The sequence below is a fragment of the Melospiza melodia genome, chromosome 29 (assembly GCF_035770615.1).
Source record: "Melospiza melodia melodia isolate bMelMel2 chromosome 29, bMelMel2.pri, whole genome shotgun sequence".
Lineage (NCBI taxonomy): Eukaryota > Metazoa > Chordata > Aves > Passeriformes > Passerellidae > Melospiza > Melospiza melodia.
The window spans coordinates 4,708,417-4,720,885 of record NC_086222.1 but is presented as its reverse complement, the minus strand read 5'-3'; the positions used below and the strand labels follow the sequence as shown (position 1 = coordinate 4,720,885).

The 12,469-nt window shown below is 49.6% G+C and overlaps 1 protein-coding gene across 3 annotated transcripts in view; it reads right to left on the bottom strand.

Annotated features, from left to right (window-relative positions):
* OPCML (opioid binding protein/cell adhesion molecule like) overlaps positions 1-12,469 on the bottom strand; it is a 310,187-nt gene that overhangs the window by 156,427 nt on the left and 141,291 nt on the right. The gene's annotated exons all lie outside the window — the stretch shown is intronic.

Here is a 12,469-nt window from a genome sequence, read left to right as displayed (position 1 = left end):
GATTTGGGAGTCCACGGGATAAATTGGATCAATGCTGAGCTTCCCCTGAGAACCCATAAATCCCTAAATAACCAAGTGCACAGCCCTTTTTGGACACCACCAAAATGGGAATGAGTGAGATGCCTACCAAAGGTGCCCAAAAGAATGAGGGCAGGAGCCATCCTGGTGCACCAACACCCTCCCCAGCACTGTCAGTGTCCAAGGCAGCACACAGGGATCTGGGAACATGTGGGAACATGAAAGCCAAGGAGGAAAAGTGCTTTTTGCTTCCACTTTCCTGGCTGCCCGAGGGGTTGAGCACATTTTGCCCTATACTCCGTGAGACGCGTGGCCCAATTACACAGCAATCAATTTTGGGAGCACTGAGGAGATAATGGAGTGATAAGGAACAGCCACTGCGGATTTGTCAATAGCAAATCATGTCAAACCAACTTAATTTCCTTTTTTGACGGTGTAATTGGTCTCCTGGATCGGAGGGGAGGAGGCAGCAGATGTGATATACCTTGACTTCATTAAAGTGCTTGACATGGTCCCTCGTGACGTCCCCTACGAGGGAAGTTGGGAAGAAAGCTCAGGCAGCACCAGGGGTGGAAATGTCATCGGCTGAGCTGACACAGGGAGCAGCTGCCAAGCACTTCCCATCACTGAGGAAGGCATTTCAAATGGCTTCTCCTCCTGTGACATGGGCCTGAGTCTCTTTGTTTTATATTTCAGCTGTGCTGGGGATAATAAAGAAGAAAGAGCCTGAGACCTTGCAGAGAGGAGCCTACAATGCTCCAAAAATGAGGATCAGAATTCAAAATATTGGTGATAAATTAGACAAACAGGGAAAAAAAATCAGTGAGATGAAATTCAATAAAGACAACTGCAGAGTAATACAGGGAGGATGAAGAAATCAAAGGCCAGGCAGACGGCAGTGCTGTGGCTCAGGGTGTGCAAACAGACACTCCATCACCAGGTAAACACGAGCAGGGCTCAGAGGAGCAGCAGGGCACAGTTTGGGATAGCAGCTCCCAGGGAAAACCACATCCCTAGGAGGAAGGAGTTGAAATGGCAAAATGTGAGTTATCTACTTCTTGGAAATTTTGAGAATGAATTTAAGACCTGCCTGAACTATTCTTGACCGTTTATTAATGAGATGCTGGCTGATCTCTTGATCATCACAACAAACAAGAGGTTTTCTCTCTGCTGCCTTCAGCAGGTCTGAACCACAAAAAGCTGAGTCCCGCCTCTAACAAGGTCTCTATAAATCCATCCTAGCAGCTGGTTAGAAAGCGCCTACATGTTTAAGAGCTGCTTTTGCTGCTAAATGCCATCAAAGCATTGTTGCAAGAGAGCAACAGGTGGAGAAATAACTAAGGGCTAGACAAAGTTTGGGCTGATATTTTCAAAGTCAGCTATGAGACAGATGTCCTCTTCTTATTAAAATTAATGGGAACTGAGCGTCCCAATCTCCCAAGTGACTTTGCAAATCTCATCCTCACTCCCCGTTTGCTGCCCAGCGCCTACACGGCTGCCTCCTTCCTTCTACCTCAGCACTGCCAAGAGATCCAGGGGCAGAAAAACCAGCATTTGCACCAGAATAAATTATTGGGTTGGGCTTTTTTTTCCCCTCTCTTCACTCATCTCCCTTTGATTCTGCTCGCTCTGCAATTTACATACATATAACTAATTGCACATTAGGAAACAAAGGAGGGGAGGAGAGATGAGGGCTCAGAACTCCTGCAATCCAAGTGCATCCAGGTTGGATGGGCAGCTATCCCAGGGACAGCCCCTCCTATTCAGCATCCACAGGGCCAGTGACTCTGCTAAGGGCATCCATCGTCTGCCTGCAAAGCAAATCACACCTGCAAGCCTCCACAGCCCCAGCCCTGGGGAATCACATCAACCAAAGCCAGGCAATGTGCACGGATTACAGCCAATATTATTCAAGAGTAAATGAGATCCCAAACACTGCCTGGCCAGTGAATAGATCGGTAAAAAATGTACTTGGCAGGAGGGAGCTCTGACACAGCTCTTCATAACCAGGAGGAAAATGCACCAAGAAAAAGAAGAGTAATCAAACTGATAAACTTCTCTGCACTGCCTGCCCTGAGGGTACTAAAATATTCCCCATTCATTATTCTGAATAAGCTGGACAGGGACTCCTGGCCCAGCTGTGCTCCTCTGGATTCTCAGGGCTTCCCCTACAGCTGTGGGGTGATGCGAGGCATCCCACATAGCCAGGGTGTCCCATGTCACCTCAGCTGCCTGGTGTGGAGGAAATATCCAGGTAAGCCCTTTGGGATCATCTGCCCAAAGATACCCTTCACTGGGTACAGGTCATTGAGCCATTAAGAGCCCCACTGGGCACCCAGTGCTAATAAATTCAAATTAAATACACCTGGAAGGACTGCAGGCCTTCACATCTGCTGCAGCTGGAGCAGAAGGGGCAGACCTTCATGGGTCAGCTCCCCATCCCCATCACATCAGGGCTCTGGAACGATGCCAAGCCCTTCACACCTCTCTTTTCCCAACCCTCACATGGTGCAATACCAGGGTACCTGGAGACTGGCAAACACAATCCATTGGTGACCTACTCCAGGCTCAGCAAAGAGGTGTGAAGCTCCTAAAAGTGCTGGGAGCAGGAGCAAACCTCTCCCATGCATTAATCACGGCTTGATTTTGAACGCTTCAGGACAGAGAGGAGGGACTGATGACCTGAACACCCTCTGTCCACATCACCACAGGTTCCTTCCCTCTGCATCCCCTCATCTCCCAGCATGGGGTCAAGACATCCCGAGCTGACAGCAGCCCAGAAAGAAACAGCAAATTGGCCAAAAGCTGCTTAATTCCTCCCTTTGCTTTTCCAACCATCCTGAGGTGGCAGCGAGAGGGAGAGGATGAATCACCCAGTGGGGACAGCAGTGCCCAGGTACGGTGAGGAGGAGGAGACACACAGTGAGCCTGAGTGTCACCCGCAGAAGAAACATCCTTGTGGGACTAAATTGGATTCAATATAATAAACTATCATCTTGAAACGAGTGCTCCAATTGAGTTTTGATGTAAACACTAATATTTTCTCCACTCCGCTATTCTCTTCCACGGAGATCTCATGTTTATTTCACTATGTGTCCTACCTACTATTGCTCTCATACATCAAAGGGTTCGAGGACAAGGAGCCTGATTTTGAAAACATTATTCTTTTAAAGATTTATTCGCTCGTCTTGACCACCTCCTCTGCTGAAAGGGAGAAGCTCTCCATAAATTATTTCAGCGCCCTATGTAAAACATGCACGTGCATGCCGCCCTCAGCTCAGCAAACTTTGTGAGGAGACCTCCAGCCCTTCTCCCTCCTGGTTCACACTCTTCTGAGAGCCTTCCTTGCCCTCTCCATGCTGGACTACTCCAGTTACCTCCCTGATCTCATCCTATTATTATCCCAAACATGGAGAAGCTAAGAGACAGCTGACATACCCAAGGTCATATGGGGACAGTGTGGCAGAGAAGGGCTCTCCAGGCACCTTGATGTCCTGACTTGCACTTCTGCCCAGGTAAAACCTGGCCTAGGGCTCAGCCTAACACCTCTAAGCCCTGCTGAGAGCTCTGTGTGACAGTGGCATCCAGCAGAACCCCCATGGCCCTGCTGAGAAGTGTTGGCTCTAAGCAGTGCAGACAGACACATGTCGGAGAGATGAAGAATTCATCTCCTCGTTTTGTAGCCACAGAGCCTGACTCACTCGGGGTCACCAAGGACAGCTGCAAGAAACATGAAAAACTTTCCAAAGGCCGAGTAACAGGCAGGTCTTTGAGGAGCAGCACATGCAAAATTAACCGCCCGCTCCCTCTGCCCCTTCACGACAGACGCCGGGAGCACTCAAAGGACTCTGCGTTTATTTAAAATTAAATAAAAGAAGCTAATTTTGGCATGCAAGAGCAAGTGCACCTGGGGGACTCCTTGCTTCAGGGCACTGCCAACAGAAGAGGAGTAACGAAGTTAAGAAAGCAATTAAGAAACTGCTGCAGACACTCAGTGGGAGGTTGGCTGCTCCTGAGTGCAGCGCAGCATACACAGCAATGAGAGGAGATTGCAGCCCTGCTTCTGCCACCCCAGAAACCAGCAACTGACTGTGTCTGAGCCCACCCAAACCCTGCAGCACGTAAAGAATACTTGGGCTTTGTCCTGCTCCTCCAGGCATGGATGAGCCATTTCAGTCTCACCCGCTGGCCTGAAAATGGGAGGAAGCACACCTTGGCCACCCTGACCTCACAGCTTGGAGAACAGCTGGACCAAGAGCAGCGGGACATCATCCAGGGTCTCCAGGCCCTGCCACAATCAGGGAGCTGAGAGATACATCCTAAACATCCAGCTGAGCATCTCTTTCTCTTCTCCGCATCCCTGGAGTTGAGTTAATTCTGGTCCAGGCCTCACAGGCCTGATGACCTGAACACCCTCTGTCCACATCACCACAGGTTCCTTCCCTCTGCATCCCCTCATCTCCCAGCACAGTGTCAAGACATCCCGAGCTGACAGCAGCCCAGAAAGAAACAGCAAATCGGCCAAAAGCTGATTAATTCCTCCCTTTGCTTTTCCAACCATCCTGAGATGGCATCGAGAGGGAGCCTCCAGCCTTTCCCCCCTTGTGGGATGGGGAAAGCTACGAGCACCACGGAGGGTGCTGGGACAAGGCGGCTATGGAGTGAGGATCCAGAGCCTTGTGTGTCTTGTGTGGAGTTTTGTCAGCACCGTGTGGAAGAGCTGCAGCACTGCACGCTGCTCGGAGCTCCTCACGGCGCTGCCACCGCACGGATCCGCACGGATCTCAACATCCACACCTTCCTGGGGCCGGGGTACTGTTGCAGTGTAATAATAGCCTGCCTCAGCTATCCTGGTTCCTTCTCCAGGTTCCAATCACCTCTCCTTTCCCCTCCCTTGCCTCCTGCTGAGTGCTGTCCGTCAATCTTGGCATTCCAGCAAGGGCGTCGAGTGATTGGCAAAGTTCAGAAGATGCCTTTCAACCCTGGGGGACACTGGGCCATCCAGGTGTCCTTTGTCCCTTTGTCCCTCCCCTCATGTCCCTGGTTGGTGGCTCCCTGCCCCTTCCCTGCCCCTCTCCCTGGGGTTCAGAGGAACAGCAACCACGGGCTCAGGGAGTTCTGTTGGAGCTGGTGCTGCATTCAGAGGCCTGTGGGCCAGAATAAAGCTCTGGATCCAAACCCTCCATCAGAACCGACTCCTTTCCTTCACCATCGCCTTAAAGCTTCTCCACAGAGGGAAACCAGAGCTCCTGTATGCCTGGACTTGTCCCAAGCACCCAGCTGCAGCACCCAGCCAGCCAAAAGTGTCTCTGAGGTGAAACCGCCACAGCTGCCGCCTCTGGTCAAGCAGCAAGGGCCAGACGAGCCCAGGTATATACCATCCAGCTATATTAGTATTTAATTCCAATAGGGTACCCCTGCCCCTGTGCAGCACAAGGCTGGGCATCCTTCAGGATGCCTCACATGCACCAGCGGGCAGGGAGGATGCCCCAGGACCCACGAGGATGCACAGCTGCTGGCAAGGCACAGGAGAGAGGCCAGGGAGCATCAGAGGGGGCACACAGAAAAGAGAGGCTGGCAGTGCTGAACTGCCCTCAAGGCTACTCTTGGTCTAAAATTACCCACCACAGGCTGCATGCTTGTTGCAGGCATCTTTTATGAAAAATCCTTTCCTTAGGATTTTTCCTCCTGAGAAGCTGACAGGCCTCAGGAACAAAATGTAAACAATGATTATCTGCTGCTGTGGAATGCAACAGGTGCATCTGTGATTGGTCTCATGTGGTTGTTTCTAATTAATGGCCAATCACAGTCAGCTGGCTCAGACAGAGAACCTGAGTCACAAACCTTTGTTATCATTCTTTCTTTTTCTATTCTTAGCCAGCCTTCTGATGAAATCCTTTCTTCTATTCTTTTACTATAGTTTTAATATAATATATATCATAAAATAATAAATCAAGCCTTCTGAAACATGGAGAGATCCATGATGGATCCTCATCTCTCCCCTCATCCTGAGACCCCTGTGAACTCTGTCACACACGCTGTGTTCTGGCTCTGCAGCCCTTTGCTCCTCAGTGACTCATCGATATTTTAAGGCTGGAAGAGATGGTTCTGACAATTTTTAGCCTGGCCTTGGAATAAATGGCAAAGAGTGATTCAGAGCAAACTCCGGGTGTCCAGAGCCTGGTGCATGCAGGGGTCCATGGAGATGAGGAGAAGCAGGGCTGCAGAGCATTCCCCAGTCCCTTTCAAAGCCTCTCCTCTCAGCCCAGGTGGTTTCTCTCTGTGCAGAAGCCCGAATGCAAATGGAAGCAAAGCAAAAATGTTCAAAGGCTTCAAAGACCTCTGTGTTAGATTTGGGCAGGCCCAGAGGTGCTCCTGCTTCTCTCTCCACTCACACACTTGCTCCAGGCCTCAGGCAGAGCAGCCTGCCCATTCCCTTGTGCTGTTTGAACATGGGCACCTGCTCTGACTGCAGGGAAGGAAATGCTCGAGGGAGGCACAACCTTGTGCACACACAACTTGTCTGCAATGGCTCAGTGAGCTCAGGCTCAGATATCACTGAGCCTTCCCCAAATCATCACCCCCAGAGCCAGGAGCAGACAATATTCCCCCAATTTTTAATCCAAATTCCCCCAGTTTTTAATCCAAAAAGCAAATTTTTAATTCCAAAAGCCAATTTTTAATCCATCAATTTGTCCATGCTGATACAAAGGATTTGGAGAGCCACAGCTACTCAAAAGCTTTGGGGCTCTCTCTCTCATAGGAAGGGGAAAAAAAATGAAAAAATGCCTCAGAGCAAGCAGAAAGACAAGACCAGTAAGATCAAAGCCCACACCAGGCTTAAACCCACCAGGACATAACTCTGTCCTTTCCCAGTCCCTCAGCCCTGCCAGCAATACCCTGAAACACTCCTTGGGCTGCTCCTCTGGCAGCCCATGGGCAATGTGGGAACGGTTTTGCTTTTCCTTTCCTGTCAGATGGTCTCAGGTCAGGATTTTCTGAGCATGGGTTCACAACTGCAGAAAGAAAACTGCTTTATATTTGTGTGCCATGGGACACTGAGTAACAGAAGGGCATTTCTGGCTCAGCAGTGGCTCAACAGCAGCTGAAATGTCAAGCACAGCTGACTTGCATGATTTTCCATTGATTAAGATGACAAAGTTGGGCCAAAATCTTACAGAGACTGATTACAGAGGCCTGATGCCATCTAATCTGAGCCTTGGTTCAGTAGCTTTAGGCCTAAATCCTAGCTTAGTCTGCAAATGATCTGTGCTTCCCCGGTTATCTCCACCAACTCAGAGAATAAGCAGTCATGCAAAACCACACACGGAAAGATGCTAAGGAATTAATGAATAAAAAAATAAACAAATGTTTTCTCCACTGTGAGGCTATTCCTTAGAAGAGGAAAAAAAAGGAGATGGAAGGAACTGCTCCAAGCACCATGACAGGTAAAACCACACCTTGAGCCCCCTGGCAGCATGGCAGTGCCAGCAGGAGCTGTTTAGCTGAGGGTCTCACCCCCGTATCAACAATAAATACATCTGCAATAAATATGCAAAGTTGTAATTGATTTGCATTGACATTTGGACTGGGGGGAGAGCCAAGGGGAGAAAGAAATAAAGTCCATTACAGAGCGGAGTAATTTAGGATATTACCACCAGCATCTGAATTACAAATCTACCTCTCATTACTGGTATGTTAACCGGGAAAGGCAGCTTCTCCACAACATGCAAGGCAGAGTTTATTAGCATGAATTTGCATAATAATTAGCTCTGCAGCAAGCAAAGGCTGTTGTGCCTTTCAAAAAGCCAACTTTCAATGTCAATATCCAGCCCCAATTTGGCTCCTGCCCTTGGGCCCTCCGGCAGTGAAACCCTCATCAGTCACTGCCATATCCCTGGTACTGGTGCCTGGTGGGGTCCAGGGAGATCCTGTCCCATCCCATTGATGCTGGGAGGCACAGGAGAGCTCCTAGGGAGGGGTTTTGGCCAGAAAAACTCATTGCACAAAGAGTTTCTGCATTGTAGAAAGGGTCCCTGCATACCATGGAGAGTCTCTGCATCCCATGGAGAGTTCCTTTCCCTGCTGCTGGATAGTCACAAAGAGCTCCCAAAATCCCCCTTTAAAGGACCCCATCCCATTGCTCTCCAACAATGTCATGATGAAGAAAAGAGGGTGATCACAGAGGGAGTTGTATTTATTTTCCATCGACCCAAGCTGGCTGCCAGAAGGATGATGCTGATCCAGCCTGGCATTTTCCAAGTAGCCTTATGCCAATCACAGACTCTTTACTAACCAGAATGGAAAAATAAAGGCAAAAACATGAGGCTATTTTAGTCTTTTTGCTGAAACTACAAGTTTCACCTTCTAGGGCTCTATCTATAAATATATATATACATGTAGGTGTGTTTCAAATGCAAATATCTCAATTTGAACAAGCCAAAGAAAACTTGCTTGCTGGGGGAAGGAGGCTGCACTATTTTGTTTCTCCAAATGTTTTCTTTGATTTTTATTTTTTTTTCACAGCTTTTCAGCAGAAAGGCTTGCCTGGAAAAACTCACTCTCTCCAGTCCCCAGTGCTGCAGGCAGCCTCCCTTACCTTGCATGATCCAAGCTTTCTGCTTCAAGAACTTCTGGGGACACACCAAACACACTTTGCTTCACAAAGGATAGAGCTGCTGTTCCTGCTGTTTTAAAGTCAATGCTCCTCATTTTCCCCTAAAATGAAATTATTCCCAAGCAGGCACCGAGCTGATAATTTCTAGACAGCAGCATCTCAGTGTCGGATTGAACTCTGCTGTTTCCAAAACGGGAAAATCCTTATGCCAGCTCTAAAAAGAAAGGAATTACCCAGCTAAGTCTCAGATCTGCCATCTCCAGGCCTTGGGCTGCAAGTCCTGCTCTCTGCAGCCTCTCCCCACCTCACACACACAGCTCCTGACCAGCAGGAGCCGTGATGCACCAGCTTTGCCTTTCAGCATCTCTCCCTGCTAGAAATAGACCTCTCAGAAAGAGCTTTTTTTGGCCTGATGCTGTCCCCAGCCGTGTTTTCATCAGAAACCCTTTTAACTCACCATCTCTGGGTGTCAGCAGCCTCAGAGAGGATAAAACTACTTTAGAAGACGCAGCAACTCCTTGCTCCAAAGTCTGGGTCCTGCATACCCTTGAAAACCACCCCTCAAAGGAACAGCACTTCTAAATATATTCTGTTCTGGTCTTATTTCAGACAGGCATAAATAGGGTGGTATAAATGGAGTCTGAGCAGCAGCAAATAAACCTCGGCACTTCTGAATGTCCCGAAAGATTAGGAAAAAGAAACGATGCACGTTTGAACTACACAAAATCCCCTCAGCTAGCAGAAGGCTTCAGAATTCCCTGTCCTTGAGAAACAGGAGGGGAATAAAGGAGAAAAGCAGGATCCACGTTCTGAGAGGGCGGAACGAGGCAGCTGGGATGAGCTGGGGAGTGTCGGCATTTCCGCGGGTTCTCCGGGAGCTGCGGCCGGGCAGGGAGCGGCTGTGCCGGCTGCAGAGCGACGCGAGATGGTGCTGCTTCCCCAGGCACGGCCGGGGACGCGGGGCAGGGATGCAGGAGATGCGCCGGGATGGGGATGCGGCTGCCCGGGCCGGGATGTGGGACGGGAATGGAGCCGGCGGGGCAGGGATGCAGGGCAGGGATGCAGGTGACTGGGCAGGGATGCAGGATGCAGGGCAGGGACAGAGGGCGGGGATGCAGGTAAGCAGTCAGGGATGCAGGACAGGGATGCAGGTGACTGAGCAGGGATACAGGTGTCCGGGCAAGGATGCAGGGCAAGGATGCAGGGTAGGGTTGTAGGTGGCCAGGCAGGGATGCAGGTAACTGGGCAAGAGGCAGGTAGGGATGCAGGGCAGGGATGCAGGTGACTGGGCAGGGATGCAGGTGTCCAGGCAGGATGCAGGTAAGCAGTCAGAGATGCAGCTGACTTGGAAGGGATGCAGGTGACTGGCAGGGTTGCAGGTGACTGGGCAAGAGGCAGGTAAGCAGACAGGGATGCTGTGGCATAGCCAAGGATGGGACTGCCCAAGCAGGATGCAGGGCAGGAATGCAGGTAAGCAGGTAGGGATGCAGGTGACCAGGAAAGGATGCAGGTGACCAGGAAAGGATGCAGGTCACTGGGCAGGGTTGCAGATGACCGGACAGGGTTGCAGGTCACTGGGCAAAAGGCTGGCAAGCAGGCAGCGATGCAAGGCAGGGATGCTGTTGTATAGCCAAGGATGTGACTGCCTGGGCAGGGACGGGGTCGCTGGCACAGAAATGCAGAGCAGAAGAGCAGAGATGTGATTGCACTGGCAGGAATGCAGGACAGCAGGAATGCAGGGATGAGAGTGGCTGGTCCAAGACCTCTCTCTTTGCAGCCCCTCACACTCTTGCACCACACCCAGCAAGGAGCAGATGAGGGAAATGCAGATGGGAAGAGCTGGCAGGAGCCAGTACAAGTTCCTGCATCTCCTGGTTTCCAGCTCATTTAAAGTCTGTTCATAGAAAGAGAGAGAGATGGGTAAATAACTCTATTCCAAAGCACTCTCCACCTCAAGAGATTTGCTGTCGAAGAAGGAAATGCTGAGGTTCAGAGAGGAAAAAAGTCTGCTTGAAAGTTGAGCAAGTGAAAAGACATCATAAACCACATAAACACTCTTTTTTTTTTCCCTGTGCAAGTCAAATATTTGTTCCCAACTTGGGCTTCTAAAATAGAGTTGTGGAAGCTGTTCCTAATTTTTTATTAAATTCTACTATACAATGCACATCCCATGTATGTTTTTTCCTTTTGGAGAAACAGGGAGCTGAGGATCCAGCAGAGCTCATCAGCAATCCAACACCCATGTGTGCAACACCAGGATAACAAACTCAGGCAGGGACGTGGGGGGAGAAGTGGGGAATGAGCATTGGGAAGGAGATGATTCTGTAGTGAATTTAAAAGGAGTTATCAGCTGCTCCTGGGTAAATCAGCTTGGCTAAGATAAGAACCAGAACAAATACTTATTCTAAATTTACACTGACCTAAACCTGAACGCTTCAGGGTTGAATAATTTTGGTGAACTATATATTTTTGTGAAATCATTTCCTGGGCTTCTTGCATGGGTTGAAAGAGATTTAGCTGGGAAGGATAAATCCTGGCTGCTCATATACTGTTGTCAAAAGGATGGGATGGAGACAGATACAAACACTGATAGATGGCAATAAAAAAGATCTTTATAGTGGTTCAGTTTGTGCTGTTTCACTGTGGCAAGATTTCTCCGAGCGATTTTTTAATGTGTGCTTGTTTAAAGGGCTCACCCAGCTAAAAAAAATGGTCCCAAATTTTTAGAAAGCCCTTCATGGCTGCTCATACATAGACAGGCCTCCCAAATCATCACCTGTTAGGCGAAGTCTCAGTTTAACTCCTTGAGATGGGGTCACCCAGGAAATTCAGCAGTTTTCTACCACGCAGGCTAATTTGGAGAGACCTAAAATCAGCTGCCTGCCCTGCCTGAAGAGAGAATCAGAGCTACTGCACATCTGGCTAGGTGGGGTCCACATCTGTGTGTGCAGCTGCAGGCTGTGCTGGCAGCCCCACGCACTGGCCTGCAGCAGGGATGGAGCCAAGGCTGGGGCTGCATCCAAAGGACAGCACCTGTCCCACCACCTCACCAAGCATCACCCCCAGCACGGGTGTGATGCTGCAGCAGCACCTTCTGCCTGCAAGGACCCAGTGCAGACACAGTCCTTGTTATCAGACACAGAATTGTCACAGAAACATCCAGCCCTCCGTTCCTGCCCTACCTGCACTGCTGGGTTCCCTTCAAGACCCTTTTTCACCAGGAAATGTTCACGCAGGAATTTTCCCCTGCTCCGTCTCCCCCCTCCATCCCCAGAGGAAAAAGAGCACAGGCACGGTGTGACAGGAACAAGCAGAAGCCAAGTTTACATAAACAGTGGAGAGCAGGACGTAAAGGTTATTTGTGCCTGCGGGCTGCTTGGGGAACCTGTGAAATACCGAGGGCTGGCACTAGACAGAAAATTCCTGTAACGCTAAAGACTGCAGCTTTTTGAAGTCCCTGAGCAGTGCAGGGGTAGCTGAAAGCAAGTGTGAGCAGCTAGAGCAGGTGGTTCAATGTTACTGGGCACCTCCCATCCCTCCCTCATGCTGGATATCAGCCTGATCCCAACCTCAGCTCAGGAAACATCCACTCACCTGGCTGAGACCTCCTGTCCCAGCACAGGAGTGGGAAAAACACAGGAAAATTTACATTAATATTGTACTTCTCACACTTAAAGCTCTTTATGAGGACTAATTTGAACTCTGGGATAGTTATTAACATTTTATGGCAAAGGAAAACAGAGCCATGGAAATCAGGCACCTTATCCAAAGCCCCAAACAGAGCAAATACAGGATTTGGGATTAGAGTGAACAGAGCGGCAAAGATCTCCTCGT